A 24,594-nucleotide genomic window follows, 5' to 3' on the forward strand; every position below is an offset into this window, starting at 1 on the left:
TGTGCATTCCCGTAGTAGTGAAACCTCAACTGAAGTACCATCGGCTGTGACACCAAGCTAAGAACGCGCCATGAAAAGTTGTCATTTGCAGCGACGTCATTTAACGCGCCTCGACGACGGAGCAGAGAGCGTGCAAGGGGTTTCCTGCTGTTGCCATAGCGCGTCAGGTATTGCGGGAAGAGAAAGGGCATCGCCGCGACGCTACGTCACCATCGCTCTCGCCCTCGGAAGCCGGCGCGCGGTGGCCGAGCCAGTGCCGCAGGGTCCTGTTGCTTGCTAGCTTGGGCGACATGTACTGCGATCCCCGGCCGGTCTTGGCGGTCGATCCGGCTTCCTCTGTCTCTCGACGCGTAGGACATCGGTGGCACGCGCCGTTGGCACATAAGCTACTGCTGCTTGCTGGCTCTAGGAGGACGTACGGCTATGGTTTATTACTCGAAGCGCAGAACTCGAAAGCCTGCTATGCGGCGTTCAGTTGGACACTAATGCTTTCGCTTTGACAATTATAAAAAAAGCGCTTAGGCGCCCTCAATTTCTTCAGCCTATAGATGCACAATTATTGGTCGGCACCGGTGAAACTAATTAGTTTTTCTCTCTATTACCAGGATCCCTAAATGCGAGCGGAAATGTCTAATGTAGGAGATCAAGCACGCCTGGGCCATCAAAGCTATACTGAGGTCCTTGAGAATAGAAAACATAGGTTAACAATTGTTGAGCTTGCGACAACTTAAAAGAAACCAGGTTATGGCATTGGCGATACCAATTGGGCCTGAGCTTCTGTAGAATATGTATCTGGGTGCATATGTAAAAGGGCAGTTGAGCCCTTGGGCTTCCGAGCCACCGCACAGTCGGCTGGTACGGTTTGGCAAAAAACTCAAAAACGACTTCAAAACCAAGCCGGACATGAGATCAACACGTCAGAATAGTTTCTCGGTCGCTGCGCCTCCTAATGACGTTCCTCCACGTTTGTGGGCTTCAAGCTTCTACTACTTGGCTAAATAATAACGGTCGTTTGCTCAAAAAGAGAGACAGCGTTTTTCAGTACAGGACGGTGAGGTTAAGCAGCATTGGAATGAAGAAATTAACTGTTAATGTTGTAAAAATAACATGTCAATGGCGCGAGCTAACCAACAGGCTTCTTGCCCATGCATTTCTAATCCTATCATTATAACCTGGAAATATCATGCACTCTTAATTCGCGTTTGCTTGTGCCTACGTCAGAGTACTCAAAGGCGCCTGATGAAACCATTATTTCGAATATTAACTAAAAACACCATCAAATAAAGAGATGAGTTTAATCTCACTAAAGAATATCTTTTTTTCCATCAGCAATTACAAAAAAACGAGATGACCACTGCGAAGAAACTGGTAGCGTATCTCATCATTTCTGCTTTGTTGGCAATAAGGTAAGTAAATTGTCCGTGTTTCCCATCTCATCCTCCATAGCCTGCATGCGCCGAAGAAGGTAATGTGTGATAGCGTGCAATTCTGAAATAACGCTACTCCAAGCATCACATTTAAAATGAATAGTTACAGGCCCTAGTTAGCGCCCAAACTCAATTTAACTCAATCAACTTATCACAGACACCAAACACCAGTCATGTGCTATTGTTCTTATGCGATATGAAGACATGTTTCATACATGGTCTATTTCAGTAAAATTACGGCAGAGCCCTTCTTACGATGAATGGCAATCTTAGTGTGATTAGCGTTGATGCAAAATACCGACACGTCGTAATGCGGTGCCGAAACCTCTATGCAGCCAGGCTCCTCCTTCACGCTTCCTACTTCGCCAACTGCGCCACCATTAGGACAACGCGTGGGGTGGATGAAGTTCTGACGAGCATTAAGGAAGTTTAAAGGATTATTTTTTTCATTGTAGAGGGGCAGATTCACTGAGGCGCATGCCTATTTACGCTGCCTAGTTACTGATACCATACGTAGTTATTTGGTATCAAAGAGGTTCATTTAGGAGAAGCAGAGACTGAGGGGCACATACCCAATTGTTGAAGGGGGCCTCAAAGATGTTCATTGAAGAGCGGTGCATACCCATTGCGACATATCCAGTACCGCGCTCCCAGTTACCCAAGTCGCCCGCTGTGGTTGCTTAGTGCCTATTGTGTACGGCTGCTGAGCACGAGGTCGAGGAATCAAATCCCGCCCACGGCGGCCGCATTCCGATGGAGGCGCAATGGGAAAACACCCGTGTACTTAGAATTAGGCGCACGTTAAAAAACGCCCGGTGGTCAAAATTGCAGGAGTCCTCCACTACGGCGTGCCTCATAATCAGAAAGTGGTTTTGGCCCTTGAAACCCCATAATTTTTTTTAAGTTAGCCAAGTGGGCATCAAAGAGGTTTGTTGATGAGTGGCATCTAAGTACAGTGCCACATACTGAATGGGCCAAGATTGTAGCTCTCTTTGTTTCAGTAATGTGCCCTCAGCTCGTGAACCCGACGCTCATCTGACCCCGGACTACCCGTGACCTAGGTTGGTGGAAAAATGGTCAGAAGCATAGACAGGTCTAGAGTCGGTACCCGAGAATATAGTAATCTATCCAAATATTGGTAATCGCATTAATAGTGCATTTTCATGTGGTTACCTTTCTTCAGGCATTTTGAGAGGGTCTTTGAGGCTGTCAGAAAGGGTCTCCAACCATTCTATTACAAATGTAGATTGCTCTGTATTATAGTGCCCATGGTGATATGGATAGAGCATCGAGCCGCTACAGTGAGGGAAGCCGGTTTGAAAGTGAACGTGGGACAAACTTGGGTCTCTGGGTATTTGCCACAGGATAGGTACCGATTCCAGGGAACCTCGTGGGCGGCACTTTCAGTTGCTGGGTTTGTTACAGAGTATGCGTCGCTTTTTCACAAACAAACGTGACATCAACTTAGCTGATTTGGCGAAGTAACCCCTCCGTCGCAGATATTCAAACGTTGCCGTGCGAATATATGTTACACAGACCCCATGCGCTGACACCATGGTGGCGCCTCACCTCGCTCAACGAGTTCAGAGGGGATGCACGACAGAGGATTCCGCCTGCATACACACTTTATATATTACCTCATTAGGCCGTCGCGGTATGCTGTGTCGCTACGTTGCTTCAATCCGTTTGCATGAATGTCGACTTCATCGAGAGATAGGAGGTTGCGGTATTATCTTATTGCGCTAGCATTTTTAATTTCACTAACTTTTCCGGGGCTACGTATGTATGAATGTTTGTACCTCCTCGCCTACCTGAGTCACTGGGGATACAATTGCCTAATGATTTGGGTATTGCGCTTCTGTGCTTAGGGAACATTGTTTGCAACCCACAGACAGAACAACTTGGGTCATTGGGACTTATGTATGAATCATCCCCGTACCTGCTTCACGCTGACTTGAGTCACTGCATACTCAGGACTTGATAGGTTCAACAGTTCAAATAAACTCTGACGTTGTCTCTCAGCATTGGGAATGTGCCAATCGGCCTGCTGGTTTTGCAGCGAAGCTGTATACCTCTACCATCCGAGAAAATTTTCGTGTCCTAAACAAAAAAGCTCCCCATACATGGGCCGATTCCCGAGATAGTGCAATACCGGCCCGACCTGCGGCGGAGGTGAAGCAGGCCTTAAGCACTCTCTATGAATGGGTCGATCATGAAGATGGTGCAAAGCCGGGAGGACCCGCGGCGGAGGCGGAGCCGCCGTTAAGCACTTCCTATACGTGGGCCTATCCAGAACATTGTGCAATGCCGGGTTGACGCCCGGAGGAGGTGAAGCAGGCGTTAAGCACTCCCCATGCGTAGGGCTATCCCGAAGATAGTGTAATGCAGGGCGGACCCGCGGCGGAGGTGAAACAGGCGTTAGGCATTCCCCATACGTGGGCCGATCGCGAAAATAGTACAATGCCGGGCAGACCCGTAGGTGCGGAGGTGCAGTTCGCCATTAAGGGGCTAGCATACACAACTTCGCTGGTCTTCCTACTTCATGGAGTGGAAAGGGACGGATATTTTTAATGAACCTCTCTGATGCCAACTTTGGTCACTGGGTGACACTGGCTGTGAATCGCTATTCAATAAACGTCTTTGAGTCAGCTTGCGTAACCAGCCATGTGCCACTGGGAATAAGCCGCTCTACAATGACAAAAAAGTTCCTTTAAATATATCAGATGCCGAACGGAATCGGACCTTAAGAATTCTTTAAGGAGGAAAACCAGATCATTTCGCAGGCTCCACCACGGATACACTGGGTGTGGGCCGCTCTTTCATGAAATTATCCGCTATTTGGGTCACTGAGCCTGAGGAGCAGGTGAGCGCGTCTTTTCCGCTAGCGCAGTCATGGCTGTGCATTGTATTCCGCGTGGTTGAGGGCGTACCCGCCTCCGACCGGAGAAAATACTGGACTAGCCGAGGCAGCCAGTCTCTGCATATGTGCGCTTCCTCCCAAATACCTAGTGCTGGATGTCGCGTAATCTCAAGTATCCGAAAGGAGTCGAAGAGAAAGGCAGCAGAAGGGTTTCCTCCTGTCTCTTTGCACATATCCTAATGCCAGCGCTTTGACAGCAAGTGTTCGCCACCATCGAGTGAGGGCTGTTCAAGATTGACTGTGGTCCTGTGAGTGCACGATTGTTAATTAGAAAATGATTGAGTAAGTTAATAGTTATTGACCAAGAGGCACTAAGCTAAAAAGCCCGCAACGGAAAATTGGAGTAGTTAGCTATTGAAATGTAAAATGTTGGCACCGAAAGCGGCCGATTATACAAAAAACGAGCGAACAGAATTGGAGTAGACCTCGCATTCAACGAGGAGCGTTGAGCTCTGAAAAAAATGAAGCAGGTGTTGTAAACGGGAACTTGGGTAAGACGGGTACACAGAGCTGAAGAATTTGGCAACACTGTGTGGTGCTGCATCAGCAGTGCTGCTTCAATTCAACGCTAATCGAATTGAAATGTATGTTCAGCGTGAGACATGTTCTGCTGGATTATCATTCAACGACATCACTGTGAAGCGAGATATTCGTTGAATGAGAAGGTAATATGGCCGTATCAAGGCAATGTTCTGTCCGCAGAAAACCTGTGCTGAGCTGCTATAAGGAAGTATTCACATCTTATATGACGCATGCCGCACTATTCCCTCGTTGCTGAGATTTGCGTGCCTCGGTCACGAAATACAATGTTGGGTAGAGGAAATAAGGACGTCTGTGGCGACACGTGCTTTGTCCAATCTCTGCATCTCACAGCAGTTGTATGGGGCTAGATGAGTAGGTGTGTCGACCGAACCTCCCAGAGAGGAACCAGCCACTTCACCACATTTGACGCAAAGCTGCCGGTGCGCTCAGAAGAAAGGTAGCGTGCCTCGATAACCGTGACACTGTACAGAGAATCATGCAACTACACGGACGCGACATTTCTTTTCTTTACTGTTCGGTACCGCCAGTCTGTTTAGCGGTTACTGCTACAGCAAGCGCGCGGTGTGGAAGTTTTTGATCATCCCCTTTCATTTGGAGCGTAGATATTTCTGTACGAAAAATACGTGCGCCATTCGCTAGTGGGCGTTCATCCTGTGTAGTATTGCTTGTGTGGTTTTTTCCTCGCATTGTTTTTCCTCGTGAGGCAACATGAACAAGCTCAGGTTCTGACGTTTCAAAGTTTAGGAAAGTGTTCAGCTGCGCACGTCATCCATTACTTTCGGTAGACGGAATGGAAAAGATAGAGCACGCAGAGTTAAATAGTTGTATGTTATAGTCTGTGCAGTGAGAACCTACGAGTCCCCGTGAACAAAAATGTGGAAGTTATCACGACAAATGAGTTGACTGGCAAATCATCTCCAAGAACGAAGATGAGATGCAGCATTGATTAGTGACAGTATTTCTCCACAAGAGCAGACGGTCAACTATACGTATTGCTTTGCTCACAATTATAAGCTATGTATCAAGGCAGCAGGACAACCTAAATATTAGCAATAATTTCAGTGCCGAAATTGCACGAAATTTTTCTGGACTGTAAATCGGTTCTTCGAGCCGACTTCTGTTGTTTGTGAACGATGCTTCTAAGGAATAATTTCAGAATAATTTCAGCAATGTGGTCGACTTAAAAGAGCCTCACAAAATATTCCAGGCTTTCAATCCTGCAATGAAACCATGCAAAATATTGCCCAAGAAACGACATTACTAAATATTTTAGGAGCCCTGTTTGGAATTCACGTTGTGGGTGATCAGGAATTGTGAATGAAACCACTGGTACAGATGAAAATACGGGAAGATGACTGAAAACAGGGTCCTAATGAAGTCTGCACAGATTCCGGCTACTTTAAGGTTTCAATGACTGCGTTTTCAGGATTGTCAACGCTTGTGTGTTACGGAACTCTTGCTGGATGCGTCATCGGAAACGTTGAATGGTGGTCGCATTTTACCTAGGTGACAAAAAGTGTGCTAAAGTCAGGATCATTGGTGGCAATTTATTACTCTTCCGGAGGGGCAGGGGCCCCGCAAGCATTTCCAAGAGGCTCCGACGTAGTTATATGTGCTGGGTGCTTTACGCAACCTAAACGAAGGCTTAAAAATAAAAGTGGGTAACTGCAGCTGAATGGAAACCAAAACATAAGGTTTGCCGTCATGCGGCGCTCCCTGAAGTATTCTTTTATATTCCCCTTAATTAGTTTCCAAGTAATAATCAAGCATTCCGCTTAATAAACATGCTTCGCGCAAAAGCAACGTGCAAGAGTCGAACCGTGCAAGCACAGTGCCGAAGTGAGTGGCCGCGTCTAGGCATCGGCTTCACAGTGCGTCAGACTCTTTGACGTAGGCACGCGGAAAAGAAGCACTGGCGGTACCTGACAAGTGATGGGCTCAAAGAATGGTGCGAGTGCTCTAATACGATAGTGCATGAGCGCAGTCACGTGGTTGCATTGAACATTTCGCGCCCTTTCTTTAAACGGTTAAAAAAAAATCAGAACGCGCAACACTTACGTTGCGATAAAAATTGGAGTGCTTGTTTCTGAACCTCCTCTTCACGTAGTGAGACGTGCAAGGGCCTAAAGTGAATACTTAAGCTTTTGAATAATTGATCACTTGTAATTGCCTATCTAAGCGTAATATAAGAAATTTTCAGGAGAGTGTTACATGACGGCAGAACATAGGTTGTCGCTTTCACCCAGTTGCGGTTAAGCACGTTTTTCACACAGTTGGTTCATATTACGTGAAACCCCCTGTATAATCACTGCTGCAGATTAGTTTGCCAAAGATGAGTGGCGGCGAAGCTTTGGGCCCTGTTATGCCACGACCTCGGCAATTAACTGTGGGCCGTCCGGCGCGCCTAGGCCGCCGTCCACGTTCAAGCACTCGAGGTCGTCACCTAGGCTGGGGTGATTATGGCCCCATCCAGCCTAAATCCCCGGACATTTCAAATAATGTTTTCACTCACTCTTTCTGAAGTGTGCCCATGAACGTTCAGCTCTCTTTAGTTCACCTAATTGGTGATTTGCTTGTTTCATTCTAATACTGTTTTCAGTTAGGATGTTCGCGGACAAAGAGATGTTCAAATTGTTAACATGATATGCGTAAATATTCTGCGACAGCGGAGAGAGGCGTGAGAATCGGACCTCGTCTTGCGCGAGAAAATCACATAAGATGCCCTTCAATAGAATATACATGAACGGATGGGTAATCAAGCGTTTCTGGGACCTCCAGCTTCGTAACATCGTAGTTAAGTGCAGCATTACGTATCTGCAGCAAGTCGTCGCACCCTATTTCAGTTGTGCGGAATCAGTTGTGCGGAAATCGGCAAGGTGGAAGAAGCTTCGATTAAGGAAAAAATCTCATCCCCCCGATTGTAGGATGAGGCTGCAAAGGAAACCCCTACGGATTTCTGAAAAATAAAGCTTCGCAATTTAGCTATGGGAGCAAGTATTGCTTAGAACAATGAAAATATGTTAATGCCTAATAAAGCCACTGCAGCAAATCCATCGAGCCAGAGGAGAAATACGACTTTTTACAGCGAAGCATGAGCCAAAGTTCTAAAAGTGAAAGGCACTCCTGACGCGAGTTAAATCGAATGCATAATGTTGGATCTGGCCTAGAGTTACTCAGGCTATTTTTATTTTCCCCTTAACTAACAGATTAGTTATGTTTAATTATTCAAGTTTTTAAGTATTAGCTGCAGACAATAACTGTGATACGAAAAGTTGTAGAGCACCTTGAGAAACCTCTCAATAAATTGTTTTCACACGACATAACTCACATGGTGTTTTTTTCAGCATTCCAAAGAAAGCGAGCGAGATATGAGAGAAATACAACGCGACGGGGTGCTTGCGCATTGTTAGTGTACTGCCCTCAAGCGTGCGATGGATGAACAAAGTCAGCTGCAGTGAGGCTGGCCGGCGACAAGGCGTTATCCCTGGTGTAGGTATCTGGGCATGCAGCTGTTATCGCATGACGGGACAAATGCATGCTGCTGCGCTAGCGTTGCCGAAGCGATAAAATGTCTAGGCCACGAAAAAGAAAATACGAAAGCACAATTTTGATTCTGCTTGAAAGAAGGAAAGGGCGAAGCCGTGAGAACCATGGGAGGCGATGAGCGCTGCTACAATTCTGCCTTTCTAAACAAATAACCTTGTAGTATTTTTCTAATTGAACGATGATGCTACAACTTTAAACCTGAAGGCTCGAACAACAACGGATCAATCACACGGGGACAAAAGTAACTAATGGTAAAAAAAAACCTTGCTATATTCAAGGTAGATTACGCATGTCTTTCCTTAGACGATGAGTCTTTCCGCACTGGCCCCGCCTTCCCTCGTTCTTGCATTTACTGTCTACCAGAAGTTCTTTGATCTCGCACCCCACAGGTGCGCATCACTTCGTGGTTGCAGTATCGGGTAGCCGCGTCTGGCTTCACACTTATGCGCCGTGACCCACGCGTGAGTCCCTGAGACAGTGCGCCCGCAGGCTGTTCCGGTATGCCGCTTGTAGATCATACTTTATTAACCTCGTTTGAAACAGTCCCAGCGAACTGCAATACATCCAGTGCTTCTCAGGCGCCCGTATCCCTGGGTGTTCTCCACAGCAACGCTAATTGGCTGTGACCAACAAAGATCAGCAGATATGGCTTACTACATTCTGGAAAGTGCGGATATGGTTTTGCCTCTAGGCGCGTCATGTGGACATAGAAAGCGCGCAGTTGAGCTATTTCAACGCTGGCATCCAGGTACGGGTCCAAGCTCAATGAAGATTGTGCATGCATATGAAACGCTGAGACAGACTTGGACTTTTATGAAGAAACGACATATATCTCCAACCCTGGGTGAGGACGTCGAGACAAATATTCCGTTAAGGTTTTCTTCAGACCGACATGCAACTGTTCGTAGCGTGGGTGCTGAAGCTGGAGTGTCAAATTATTCAGTGCTGAGAGTACTTAAGAAGAGGCCACTTCATCCGTACCACATGCAACTACACCAGATGTTAAAGCTCCGCGATTTCCTAAATCTAAAGGACTTTGCAAACTGGACTGTAATCAAGACGAAAGAGAACCCAGGCTTTGTCAACATAGTACTGTGGACCGATGGAGCTAGCTTCTCACGTAATGTCAAAGTGAACATCCACAACGCTCACTATTGGAGCGACGAAAACCCAGACTGGATTTTCAAGACACATCACCAATATCAGTGGTTGATCGGTTAATGTGCTGTGTTGAGTTTACGCTGGCACTATCATCGGGCCCGTGTTTCTTGATAACACGCTTACAGGTGAAAGATACGTGAACGACATCCTTGATGGGGCTCTTGGGGATTTTCTTTGCGAAGTTCCATTGGCTAGGATCAAGGATGTTTGGTATCAGCATGATGGTGCTCCCGCGCACGGTAACAGCAAAGGCTGCAAATGGCTCCGGGAGGTATTCCAGCAGGAGTGGATTGGGCGGCATGGGCCCATTGTTTGGCCGGCATGGTCGCCAGATTTAACTCCCCTCAATTTCTTTCTCTGGGGCTACGTCAAAGATCAAGCATACCGGACACCAACCACAACATAAGAGAACCTAAAAGAAAAAATAGGATAAATCTGCAACTCCATCCCTGATACCATGATCAAGAACGCCTCGCAAAATGTGTCTATGAGATGCCAAATGTGCATTGCAGCAGATTGTGACCTCTTCGAACACGCATTATAATCAATGGGCGCTTTCTGGATTGAAGGTCACTGGAAAATCATTCCGGTCCTAACGCCGCCTCCCCACCTAACCCTATTGAACTCCGTCGGGAGGCTGCCAGCTCTTGTGCAGTTTAGGCATAAAACAAAAGCTATATTCTTGTTCTCTTTCGTCTCCTTAGACGCTTTATCGCTTCGCCACCACTCGGCCACCAGCACGCATTAGCGCCGTCATGCTATAAAAGCCGCAATCCCAGATACCTACAACACATAGCCGACCTTGCAGGCGACCTTGTTCATCCATCGCATGCTTGAGAGCAGCACAATAACAGTGCACAATTGCCCCGTCACGGGGTAGTTTTTTTCTTCGTATTTCACAGACTTTCTTTGGAACGTGCAAAAAAGGACCACGTGAGTTATATCGTGTTGAAAACAATATATAGCGAGCTTTCTCAAGGTGCTCTACAACTTTTCGTATCACACTTGGTGTCTGCAGCCAATACTTAAAAACTTGAACAATTAAACATAACTAATCTGTTGGTGAAGAAGAAAATAAAAAAAATGGCCGGAGTAACTCTAAGCCAGTAGCCAACATTATGCATTCGTTTCAACTCGCGTCCGGAGTGCCTTTCATTTTTAAAACTTTGGCTCAAGGTACGTGGGAGAAACTGTACCACTACACTCCGGCGAAGTTCGTTGTGCATCCGTCTGCGTGTCGTGTCGACACGCCAAAGTTTTAGTGTCCAGCTTCTCGTGAATGCTTTGCGCCTCTCAATCTGCAGCAGCTTTATTAGAAAAAGATATGCTGAAATTGTCCGCTAGCGCGACTCTGTCCTTATCCCGAGTTTCATTTACTTGTCATCGTTAGTTTGCTCACACTGAAGTTGTAAATGTTAAGAATTCCTGTTGGCTTTCAGTACATGGTAGTCTAGGGAGGAAGTATGGTTACACAAAACGGCTGTGAATCTTGTTTTATCAAAACTATGCTGAAAAAAATTATATGACGATTAGCCGCTAAGAGAACTGTAACATTGCGCCGAGTTTCATCTACTTTTCGTAATTAAGTTTGCACAGTGAAGTTGTAATTATTTTGGAATTCGCGTCTACCATGCGGCGGTACAAGGTCGGCGGTGAAAAGATCTCTTGACAGAAAAAAAAGAATATTCTTTGTTTGAATACTTCGATAATAATAATAATAATAATAATAATAATAATAATAATAATAATAATAATAATAATAATAATAATAATAATAATAATAATAATAATAATAATAATAATAATAATAATAATAATAATAATAATAATAATAATAATAATAATAATAATAATAATAATAATAATATAAAGAGATTTGTCGATTCAGGTAAAATGCACTACAGCTTCGCTGCTTGTCCTTCTCCACAGAGTGGAATGGCTGAGGAATTTTTAAAATATTACGTAACGTTCTCCTGGCAAGCAAGCAGCTAAATTTGATGCGACTACAAAGGTTCTGCTCTTAGCCATCTCTGTTTAAATACAGAACAAAACGGTTTCTCAGCAGATTGAAATATGCTCAGAAGAAAACAAATATATTAACAGAAGTTTCCTCCGTATAAATTTGTATGTCGCCAGGGACAACAAATCTGTCTTAGGAGGGTATTATGGGATATAGCCGGCTCGATTGTGTTTTATATTTTCTTCAAGTTGTTTCTGCTTCACATTAACCATTGGCTGCCACTGACTCTCTGCCATTTTTTGTTGTCACTGCCTACCACAAAGTCCTGCTGTGGATGCATCTGCGCAAAACTTATGGTATAGGAGCCACTGCTGGAGACATGTAAGTATGCAAAGTATACGTACAATACTATAAATATCCTTGTGTGGGGCTTTACTTTCGAAAACCTTCTGCACCAATATTTTCTTCATACAACATTATAGTGCACGCAATTATCTGCAGTTATAGCACTTCGTTTGTGTGTTTTTCCTGAATAACAATTTTACAATATGAACAATTCTCATTTGCAATAATTGTTAGATGCATTGAGCATAAACAATGAGAATGTTGGTTGCACCAGTAGGCAAGTAAGAATTGCATAGAAATAAAACGATATGGAACTACGCGCAACTATGCAAATGACCGCCTCTTCCCGGAGGCGCTACACATATTATTGAAAAGAGACAAAAAAAAAGACCAAAACGTTCAGTTACTATGGGTACCTGCCCTTGCTCCGACCTCACCAAGGGACGGCGCAAACAACTAGGCGACACACTACGCAGCTCGAGGTCTAACCGACAGATTAGCGACAAACACTGGTGCCTTCAACTCGAGGGTTTCCGTAGAAGGCTGACAGATTGACCAAATTCAAAGATATAACAATACATTACAATATGCAGAGGTGTACTTATACACCCACCTCATGATAAACTAAATAAATCGCAGCCTGTCCAGAGGTGGCAACTAAATACAAGGGCATACTGTGATACAGTAATATGGTATATAATTTATCCAGATATATACAACAAAAACAAATGTAAGTTTTGAGGCTCAGGAGCAAGTCTTGAGCATATGCTCTGGGGATGCAATGGGCTGGCGAGTAGCAACGGGAAGACGGCCTCTAGCGAACGCATCCATGGCCGTTGCAGTGCTTTGTTGCTTAGCTCAGTCTCAGAAGATCAACTACGGCCGTCCAGCGGGCCGACGATGCCGTGAGAGCGGCAGGGCTCGTGGCAGACACTTAGCAGGGTGAAGCCCTTGCCGGATAAAAATTAAGTTTTCATCACCGCCACCACCAACCTATAGTAGATGGTAACGTACATGGTAACATTGTGCAGCCAAATACGAAGATATTGCAAATATACATGTGGTTGGTCCGAAAGAAAGAACAACATATTTAAAGGGATCCTGAACCACTCCTCCTTAAGCTGAAGAAAAAACACATTCCGCTGTTAGCGTATGCTGCTCTTAAATATCTCACCTATGTTTTGCCTTCATGGGCCACCCCTGCGGCTGACGAACGAAGGGTGAAGTCACCTTTTTCTGAAACGCTCCGTTTCTTAATATTAAATTATGTTTTCGGGCCTGTATTATTTCGCAAAATATTCAAGCTCCCACACACTGCTGCAAATGGCCAATAGCTGAAATCAGTCAAGTAGCATTAGGCGATTATATTCTTCTCACCTTCGGCAGCGGATGCCAACATTGGAACTGTGTGAAATTTCAGCTCTGTTCACACGTACGCTATGCGATTATAGTGATTAGCAGCTCCAAGGGACGGGCGCCGGTACGCACACACCCCCAGTCGCTCCTGGATAGACGTTACGTTCTTCGTACTAAGCGCTACGATGGCTCACAATGGATTTGCCCACTATCCGTGGAGAAGAAAGCCTGCCCGCACCACGTAGCCCGGCTAGAGCAGAAGACGCGGGCGCACACTCCAGCCCTGATGTGAACTCACAGTAAAGCGTAGCCACACGTAGCTGCGTAGCTGCGTCCTTTGCGTGGCGTAAAATACCGCGGCCGGCGCGGCGTGCCGCATTGAGCACGCTTGCCGCAGCGTATGCTCCCAAAAAGGAGCAGAGTTACACGTACTTATACATTTTGCTGCTCGTGCCGCTATTCGCAGAGTGGCATCACGTGGTCTGAAAATGACGTCACATTTGCTGCCGCCCTACAGAGATGCCAACCTCACCGGCGCGGCGCCGTTTCTTCTTTACCTGCAATGCCAACAACATCGCAATTCGCCGCTTCCGTAACACAACATGAATGACAGGCATTGTCATCTCTGACAGAAGGGGACATGTTGATATGCACGCACAGCATGTCATGATATGAAATGAAACCATCACCTGCACATCTCATGCGTCATTCAAAACATGAATTACGACCAACTCGCCCAAGTTTCCCTTCTAGTACAGCCCACTTCTCGTACCAGCGTCATGTTCTTTTTTGCCCAAGTCCTTATCCATCTAACGTGTATGGAGGTTTATTCACAGGCAGTATTACGCAATAACAACGTTGGCCCAAGAGCGTCATGAGGCTCTTGGGCTGGCTCTCGCTCTCCGTGCTGTCGGACTGCTTCTTCTCTCAATGATTCCTGACTCTTTTGGACTACATTGGCCCCGGTGGCAAAAAGGAGTCATCCTGGCGACTCAAGGTGAGGCGAGCACAAGAGGGTCATGGTAGGGCTTTAAGTTGGTCACGTGGGCTGTTTCACGACCACGGCAGCGTTTGATGGTGGGAGGTGTCACAGGCTCGATGATGTAGTTCGCCGGCGACGTGCATTGTACGAACCTGTAGGGAGCATGATATTTCGCTGCAAATTTGCTGGAGCGACCATGGGCCTCGTATCAAATTGAAAGCCACGCGAACGAGCCAACAGGGGAGGTTGGGGCAGGTTTAGCGAGGTCAAGGTGTTCTTTTTGAAGATCTTGTGTCGCAGATGTAAATGAGCGTGCCATTTGGCGGCACCCTTTGGCACATTGAGCGGCTTCTGAGGCTGGGTGTCATTCGCACGCATCCGGGCGGTAATGAGCGTAGTGGGCTAGGCGTAGGACTAGTTATTTTCCGACGTCGCCACTCAATGCAAGAGTGAATGTCCGCATGTATGTGTATATTCCACGCCAGTAGAATCACTGGCGAAGTTTATCGTAAGTTTTCAAAACGCCAGGGTGAGTGTGTTGTAGGCCAGCGTGGAAGTGCCTGCACAGGTCGGAGCGCCAATCGCGAGTTATAACAAGAAGCCATTTGCGACCATGCGGCTGATAGTTGCGTCGTTACAATATGGCATACCGGAGCGCATAATAAGGTAATTGGCGAACAAGGGCGCGACAGAGCCGTTGGGATGGCGGCGCCTAAGGCGTAGAGAAAGCGTTTATGATTGAGGTTGTCCATGGATCCTTGCACTGTTCTGAAGAAATTTCAGCGATATGACGGAAGTCCGACATTTCTGCGAGGAACAACGTACAGTAGCTGCCTTGACTTGACTTTGGTGTCACGTTGCCTGACTTCGAGCGTGCAGTGGTTCACTGATATTGAAACCCTTCGAAGTGATGACATTCTCACCTATGTGAGAATCAATGGTCTAGACGCCGCATTACCGGATGTATCTCGCCAAATCGATTGGTCAGTCTTTCAAGATCGAGTAGAAGACACCTGCAAGAAACATATCACACGCAGATTAGAAGACATAATTGCAGACGCAATGCAAGATTGCACGCGTTGCTTCTTACATTCGAAAAAGCGTACAGAGAATGGCGTTGAATTGGAAAGGCTTCGTACAATACGTCGCCGTGCTGAAAGGAGGTACAGGCGCACAAAGTCGATTCTTGACCTCAGAGAAGCTCGGCGCATGCAAAAGAAGATAAGACGCCGAATGGATAAGCTAGCGGATCAAAGATGGAAATGCTTTTGCGAGTCACTAGACCCCCGCAAGCCCTTGTCCCGTGTGTGGCGTGCCCTACGAGGTCTTTGCTCAAGACCCCAGCAACGACACCCTTTTAACGCCCTCGCTCTCTATCAAAACCGCCGTGAGATAGACGTTGCAGAGCAATTTTGCGCGCAAATCGCCGGCGGCACAGTTTTGTCCCCGATATGGCGTTAAGCGACATCCCCGGTCCACGAGATACCAGTATGGAGGCTCCATTCTCAATGGAAGAGTTAGAAGCTGCTATGGCGCTCTGTAGGTGTTCGTCTTCACCAGGGCCCGATGGCATAACATATACTGCTTTGCGCCACCTAGGCCGAGAAGCACGAAGAGAACTCCTCAGCCTTTTTAATAGTTCATGGCAAGATGGTGTCGTCCCACAGGAGTGGAAACGCAGCCGCCTGGTACCGCTACTAAAAGCAGGAAAGTCGCCGCTCGAACTGGCATCGTATCGGCCTATAGCTCTTGCCAGCTGCGTCGGGAAAATCATGGAACGCATGATCCTCATGCGTCTCGAATGGTACCTAGAACACCACAAGATTTACCTTGATTGCATGGTGGGATTTCGACGAGGCCGTTCTTCGATTGACAGTGTCATCGATTTAGTGTCATCTGTAGAACAGCAAAAATGTTGGAAATGATTATCAGTAGCGCTCTTTCTGGACGTGAAAGGCGCTTACGACAACGTTTCCCATCAACCCATTCTAGACGCACTATTGACAATTGAACTAGGAGGGCGAGTATATCGATGGATCAGAAACTACTTGGCACAAAGGTCCTTCTTCGTACGTACGGAAGATGGTCCGACTACCGACCACTACATATACCGAGGAGTTCCCCAAGGTGGGGTTCTAAGCCCTATTCTTTTCTACCTCGCACTTCTTGGGCTGGCCGAATCCCTACCGGAAACAGTGAGTGTCTTAATCTATGCCGACGACATCTGCATCTGGTAATCAGCGGTCACTCGTCTGCAGGTTCGCGCAAGGCTGCAGAAAGCAGCAACACAGGCATCTCACTATCTTCACACACAAGGCCTTACCATCTCAACGGAAAAATGTGCGTTAGTCGCCTTTACACGAAAACCAATGTCTCGTTATCCAGTATGCATTAATGGCCAGCCTATCTCCTGCAAGAGAAACCATCGGTTTTCGGGTGTCATTGTGGACCGGGACCTCTCTTGGAGCACTCCTGTTGCCCACTTGAAGAAGAAGCTCACATCTATTGTTCATGTCTTCAAGTTTATCGCCGGGAAAACATGGGGATCATCAGTGGGCTCCATGCTACAGTTATATCGAGCACTTTTTATCGGATTGCTACGTTATAGTTCTCCCGTGCTTGCTAAAACATGGAGGTCAAATCTTCGAGAACTACAGAGCGTGCAAGCACAGGCACTACGTGTTTGCCTAGGACTTCCGCGGAGCGCCTCAACAGCAGGAACCATTATAATGGCTCTAGATCATCCGATCACGACTTACATTAGCATCGACACGCTTAGGGCCCATGTTCGTCATGTTTCACGCATGCAATCAAGCTCTCTTGCTTGCCTGCCAGAACGACGACCACAGGCGTCCTTCTCCAACGAGGTCAGCATCCATCGTGCCTGTTTACCGTCGGGCTTCACACCCTCAGCACGTTCAACCTCAGCTTTGTGGTGTTTAAAACAACCTCAAGTGCGTCTCACGGTTCCATGGATAAGAAAGACGACCGACCTGTCTACCTTGGCCCTGAAGCAAGCAGCTCTGGATTGTTTGAACACTTTCTACTTTGACCGAGTCCACATATATACGGATGGCTCTTCTACTTAGACCAGCTCCACCGGCGCAGTGGTTATACCATCACGATCAATTAGCGTCCGATACAAGATTTCTCACATGACAACATCGACCGGATCGGAGCTTGTGGCCCTCCGAGGTGCCGTTGATTACATTAACAACCAACCCGCTAATCGGTGGGCAATATTCTGCGATTCGAAGGCGGCCTTACAATGTCTTCGGTCCTCTCTTCGTCACGGGTCGTGTGAACAACTAGTGTCGGAGATACGAGAAATGCACCATCGTATGATAGCGAAAGAGCACGACGTCGTGTTTCAGTGGCTGCCTGGCCATTGCGGTATCTCCGGCAGCGACCTCACTGACGAAGCTGCTAGGAAAGCACACGAAGGAGCAACCCTCGTTTCTGTACCTTTATCGCGGACCGACGCAGCCCAACACCTAAGCAAGGCAGCACACCATATGACATTAGAGAAGTGGCACACACCTGAATTCACCCAAGAACGATTGCATTCCCTCGATCCCTCTATGCAACTGCGGCTGTTACCAGGGCTTCTGCGAAATGAGGAAACAACGCTGTGCCGCTTACGCTTGGGCGTCGCATTCACCAATGCATATACGTTTTTGATTGGAATGAGTGATAGCGCCGACTGTAATGCCTGCGGTGCCGAGGAAACTATAAAACATCTACTGTGCTACTGCCCATCTTTTCAAAACGAAAGACATGACCTCTGCACAGCTCTCAATCAGCTAGATAGAACACCGTTCACCTTGAAGAAGATCTTGGGACCATGGCCTCGCATATCGCAGCTACAAAAGGCCACAAAAGCTCTGATGCGATATTTGAAGGCTACTGGATTGAATCAGCGTCTGTGATCTGGACTGAGTGACCGAACGATATACCCAGTAGACTTTGATTTCTTCTTTTAATCTTTCCGTCCCCTTTTCCCTTTCCCAGTGTAGGGTAGCCAACCGGGCTCAGTCCTGGTTAACCTCCCCATCTTTCCTTTATCATTTGCTCTCTCTCTCTCTCTCTCAGCGATATTGTAGTTAGCTAAGGAATTTGCGGAAAGGAAAACAGGTGCAACGTCAGAAGGCATGCGCGAGGGGGAAAGTGCGTTGGTGCCGGCGTGCTTGCGTCGTGGGCGGTAAATGACGCGAATATTGAATTCTTGTAAGTGTACCACCGAGCGTCCAAATCGACTCGACGGATACTTTAATGAAGCCAGCCAACAGAGGAAACGGTGATGACGACATCAACCGAATTGCCGTACAAGTAAGGGCGAAATTTCTGCAACGCCCAAGCAATTGCTAAAGATAGCACAGTACTTCGTAAGGATGCTGGAGGTGTCTCTTGAAGTCAGGGGAGAAAACGGCGACGCCATTTAGGTAGCACAGGCATGTGTTCCATTTTAGTCCACGCAAGACACTGTTCATCATCCTTTGGAATGTTGCTGCGGCATTATATAGGCCTAAGGGCATACCAATGAAGTCGCACAGCCCATCGGGAGTTACGAATGCAGCTTTCGGACGATCGAACGGTGCCATAGGGACTGGCCAATAGCTGTATCTTAAGTCTAGTGATGAAATGAATTCAATTCCTTGCAAGCTGTCCAAGGCATCATCAATGCGTGACAGAGGATATACATCTTTGCGTGCAACTTTGTTTATACGGCAATAATTTATGGAGAAGCGGATCGAGCCATCTTTTTTCTTGACAAGAACAACTGGCGACGACCATGGTCTGCAGGACGGCTGAATGATGTTGCGCTGAAGCATGTCGTCGACTTGTTCGTTGATGACACGACGCTCAGCAAGGGATATATGGTAAGGGCGTTGAGGGAGCCTGTCTGAATGAGATGGAGAACAGTGTGCGTTCTGCCTAATGACGTCTTCTGGCACTCAAACGGGCCATAAAACTGCTGTGGTAGCGCAAGAAGTTTCCGCGGTGCGCCTCTGCTATCTCGTCGTTGATGTTGGAGCCAAACTTGAAAGTGGGCAATCAGGCGTACCACTAGAAGGTGTCAGATCACCAAGTTGCAAGTGGTCCGCGTCGTCAAGGCAGGAGATGGAGGATACGTTGAATGCCTGAAATGTGCCTATACACTCTCCACGGGTTAAGGTTGAGGGAAGTGGCAACGAATTCGTAACAAACAAGGATGTCGTGCTGTTGGGCACGTTGAGAAGGGCAAATGGGAATGCGTGATTCCTGCAGTGTTGAATGGTCTCGGAGGGTGTAGGCAGACCCATGGAATCACTAACACCGGCACAGGACGAGGGGGCAAGGGCTGTACGAGGGTGCTACGTTGGTATCGTGTGGGACAAACAACGTTGCCAACCTAGGTCAAGACGACGCAGAACACAACTCAGAAAACGCGAACTCGGAAAAAGCACAGCCAATGACCGCATGGTGGCAACAGAGAAAATCGCAACCGAGGATAACATCATACAAACAGGCCGATAGCACAATAAACTCGATAGGATACACAACATCTTCAATGACGACGTGGGCTCTGCAGGCGGCTGACGGCTGAATATAGTGTGCGCTGGCTGTACGCAGCGACAATGCCTTTGAAGTCGTCGTAACCTTCCTAAGCAAGCGGCAAAGCTTTATATCTATCACAGAAACGGCAGCACCAGTGTCCCCAAGAGCAAACGTAAGAAAGTCGTCCACGAAAACTTCGATGAGGTTTGCTGCGCTAAGCTCTACGACTTAAATTTTTTGACGGCTAAGTAGTTTGAGCCTCGGGGACTGTGACATCCAGTTATCGTTTTCAGAAGGACAGGGTCGACGGCGCATAAGTAACAGAAATTGACGTCGGCGTGATGGGTATCGGCAGCTAGCGGAGGGCAGGTGTTCGGGCGAATAGGATTGTTGTAGGCGCCCTGTGCCTTAAAGCGTGAAGGTCGCACTGAGACGGGCGCATGACATCAGTTTGAAAAGGAGGGCGAAGGTGACGGTAGCGTGACACATTCCCTACATAACCGTAAGAATAACATATAGCGCGATTGTCCGCAGTGGGCCATGAATTCGCAAACATAGGGACTGGTAGGCTTAACGGAACTAGTGGTGGTCGAAGGGGTGCTGACGAGGAATAACACACACTAAATACAGTTGAACCTTTTGGAGTGTGTATTTGCCACACACAAATAATCCTCATCATATCAGTACTCACGTACGGGCGGGAATCTGGAGGCTTACGCAAGGGGTTCTACTTAAATTGAAGACGACGCAATGAGCTATGGAAAGAAGTATGATGGGTGTAACGTTAACGTATAAGAGCATAATGGGTGAGGAAATAAACGCGAGTTAATGACATCTTACTTGAAATTAAGAACAGGAAATGGGCTTTGGCAGGACATGCCTTGAGGAGGGAAGGTCATTAAGGGTTACAGACTAGATTCCAAGGGAAAAGGAAGCGTAGCAGGGGGCGGCAGATAGTCAAGTGGACATATGAGATTAAGAAGTTTGCAGGGACAACATGGCCACAATTAGTACATGATAGGGGTAGTTGGAGAAGTATGGGAGATGCGTTTGGCCTGCAGTGGGCGTAACCATGCTGCTGCTGCTGCTGCTGCTGATTATGATTATGATAATGATGGTAATGATGATGATGATGAATATACGTCATCTATCTTGCTTGCGTTTCGTGTGTTGAAAGCGCTGTGCTCGCTGCTTTCCTGTCGAGGATGCTGTCATGCTGACACCGCACATGTCGTTCACGGCTTAGAAGTACCGGGCTCTGAGCGCTAAAGAAAGGAAATGCGGGCAAGACAGATGAAGGTGATTGTTGAGTGGCAGATATGCACCCCGAAGGGTGCAACTGTTTTTAGAATGTAGTTTGCTTGATAGGGCGACTCGGCAGCGACGACTTCCGCATGCGACAAGTGCGCAGACTACAAAGGTGGCGGATGAGCGAAAGGCAAACCGGCAGCGGCCTTTTCTTGTATCCCTTGTCGCATGCTTGGAGCCAGATATTGTGCCTGTGCGGGTTCGGCCGTGTTCGATAAAATTCACAGCTGTCGGGCGACTTGCTAAGGCACAAACTGCTTGCTCTGAATCAACAGGGCATTCTGGTCGCCCGGAGTCAAGGCCGCGATTGAGTCATTACGCTCTAGAGGGCGTCAAGTGTGGGTGCGTTGCTTGCGCAATTCTTCGTGACTGGCCCAAGTTGACAAGAGCTGCGGCAGTTTGCGGGTCTGGCCAAAACCATTTGAAATGCGTCATCCGCTATTGTATTACGAATGTTCTTGCTCTTATCGGACTCGTGCATAAACGGGTTTAGACGCTTGCACAAGTCGACGACGTCTTCAATATAACTGGGGAAGTTCTCGCCGGGTTGTTACGGTCGTTCACAAAGTCGCTGTTCTTCGTGGAACTTGCGAACTATGGAGTCATCGAAGATTTACGAAAAGGTTGCCTTAAACGATGCCTAGTTATTAAACTCCGCTTCGTGATTTCGGATCAAGTGACTGGCGACAGCTATGAAATAATATATTACGTTGGGCAGCCTTGTCGCATCGCCCCATTTGTTGACTGCATTCACCCTCTGGTAAGTTACCAACCAGTACCCGATGTCTTGGTCATCAGTCTCACTGAATATCGGTTGGCGACGCTGAGGTAGCATGCCGGGATAGACCGTGGCTTGAGTCGGGGAGCCTTTTGTGCTCTGGCTAGTGGAAGCGAAAACAGGCAAAAGAGGTGCTGGCGAGTGCGTGTTTTAATTGTCACGTTCCTTTATTCGCAATGGGTATTCTGTAAAGATAGCTATTTTCGTAAAAGCAGGATCGTGGCGCATTGCCTTAATATGTCTCCTGGATAGTTTAATGCCAGTTTTGGACAGAACAGCCTGTATTTACGTATTCAAGCGCACGTTGAGATTCAGTGATTAATTCTAACGTCGATTCTTACGCTGACTCTTTGCTGCGAAATGTCATGTTTCGATAGTCAAAAAAAAAGAAGAAAGCTTCGAACGGAATTTCCGACGTGTGTCGTTTCATTTATTCTGCTATGACGTCATAATCCAGCTGCTTTTTGTAAGCATTCTTTGAAATGTTTCTGAGAATGACTATATTTGAAGTAACCCTCCCATATGAAATATTTATCTCAGGATAGGTAATATATTGTACACCGCTTTAAATCTCAGCAGCCCTATATGAATTCCTAAAAAAATATTTCTGTGGACTTTCGCAAGGTGTCCTGGATAATCACGCATACGGGTGGATCTCGTTCTCACGGTCGTTTTTCTGTGTGCGCACTAGCTATTTTTCTGTGTGGTTTAGCTTTGCGCTAGTTCAATAGGTTCTGCAGGATGTATACGCTGGTGCAGGACTAGCCAGCAAATTGTCTGTCATTATTAGATGCACACATCAGTGTGTCTGAGTCTTCAATGGATGTTGGTATATCTTTTCAATTCTTTTTATGCGCTTTTTATCTGATATAAAAAACAAGATACCTTAGCGTTGCGCAGCCAGCTTTACCGTCACTTTTGAAGAAGCCACATTAATTCTGCTGTTCTGCCCAATTTGTTCCTGTAAAGGACTCGGTGCCAAAGTGCAGCTAATCAGGAGCTTTTTGACTGCTCATAAGAAAACGATCAAATGCCTCTTCAAATTCATCACATTTATCATATTTGAACCGATTCACCAGTTGAAATAAAAAGTACCGACTCAGTAGCAACAAGTTAATGATGGCCGAGCTGCACTGCATTGCATCCTTTGACATAACCAATCAACCCACAGAGTGTACAAAATTATCTTGCAAGTACATGGCTATCTATACTTATATTAGCGCCAGGATTTGCGCAAATAGGATTGAAGTGGCACTCGATATGTGGTGACGTGGACAAGCGCCCTGTGAGGCAAGTTTGAGTGAACTGACAACAACGGTAGCTTCAGAATCACGAAGATTGTATGACGAGCACAACGATGTGCTAGGCCTGGCAGCTGGCATGCACTTGCTCCAGCAAAGAAACCCCGCACCCTATTTTAATTCGAGCTGCGTGAAATCCCGAAGGCAGCGTAATGTCGTATAGCATGTGAAGGCGTTACTTGCCACAAAGAACGCGCACGAGGTCCTGGCGCTCTAACAGTTCAGTTCTTAATCAAGCAAAAACTATCATTAACAAAGAGATCAGTTTTGTTTTCTTGTGTCGTGAATGCGTCTGCATGCTTTTGTTTCAGTTGTCATATACATTGTTTTGTAGATTGAAGTTGCTCGTGTTTTTTGTTACATATGACCCCCCTCGCAGAGGAAACGGAAGAAAAGAAACAATGCACCCAAACCAAAACGTCATTTATGATTTAAAAACCATGGCACCTCTCCATATGATACGTTCGTCTTCTTGGGTCTATGCAGTCTTTGGCAAAGTCCAATTTCTCTCTGTGATAAAAAAGGTACAAGGAGTAGAAATTTGTTTCAAATTGACGCTCTATGCTACGAGTGTAGTGTGTAAAGGGCGCAAGATGTTACCCATTTCTGGACTTCATTTTAAAAAGATCTGTTTTTCACCACAACTATCAGGTTCTTGTTCGCATAGCGCTTTATTTTGCGTCTACTTCCCGTATGGTAAAGAAAGAAATGCACCTGCATATCAGCGAGTAGAGCATTCCGATGCTACTCTAAGACACCTTGATTGTCCTATAATCATCGCAATTGGTAGCATTTTATAGAGCCACAGCTTGTGTGACCCTTGACCAGTACAACGCATATACAAAAGAGAACAAAAATGAAAGTAAAGTAGGAGACAAAATAATAAAAGAGCTTAATTTTCAAGTGTATACGCGTCTATTTAAACTCTCCATTCATATACAGTTTTAGCAGATAAATCACAATTGACTCTGAATACATAAAAGATGATTTGCTAAACCACTCTGCACTCTGTTCTTTAGGACTGCGAAAGAGGGAGAGAATGTCCTCCCCCTTGCCAGTGCCCTGGAATCATTCAGCGTTTGTTGGGACACTACGCTTGTTATTGATGGAGATCAAAAATGTAAATTTTAAGGGGTCCAAATAAACATTGTTGCAAAAACCCGTGTAGTTTCCTACTTCTTGAGAGATTGTTATCGCAGCCAAATCAACGGCTAAGAAAATGAGTTAACCAACAAAATTTGCCACGAAAAACGTTCAAGAGATTATTTGTATCTGGTGGTTGAGGACGATAAAGATAACGATTGACGATAGCACGGGTACGAAGCTAACCGTTGAATTTATTCTATCTGCAACTCTCACAATTTTTTGAAATTATATTGCATTTATTCGTTTGCATCTTATTTTGAACTGCCTAATTCTTGACCAATCC

At 46.5% G+C, this 24,594-nt stretch overlaps 1 long non-coding RNA gene across 1 annotated transcript; it reads left to right on the forward strand.

Annotated features, from left to right (window-relative positions):
• Positions 1-1,337: 1,337 nt before the first annotated feature.
• On the forward strand, positions 1,338-24,318 carry LOC142563580 (uncharacterized). Its single transcript, XR_012824344.1, has 3 exons — positions 1,338-1,406; positions 11,881-11,938; positions 24,185-24,318. It is a non-coding gene; the product is annotated as an uncharacterized LOC142563580 (long non-coding RNA).
• Positions 24,319-24,594: the final 276 nt, after the last annotated feature.

The sequence above is a fragment of the Dermacentor variabilis genome, chromosome 11 (genome assembly GCF_050947875.1).
Source record: "Dermacentor variabilis isolate Ectoservices chromosome 11, ASM5094787v1, whole genome shotgun sequence".
Classification (NCBI taxonomy): domain Eukaryota; kingdom Metazoa; phylum Arthropoda; class Arachnida; order Ixodida; family Ixodidae; genus Dermacentor; species Dermacentor variabilis.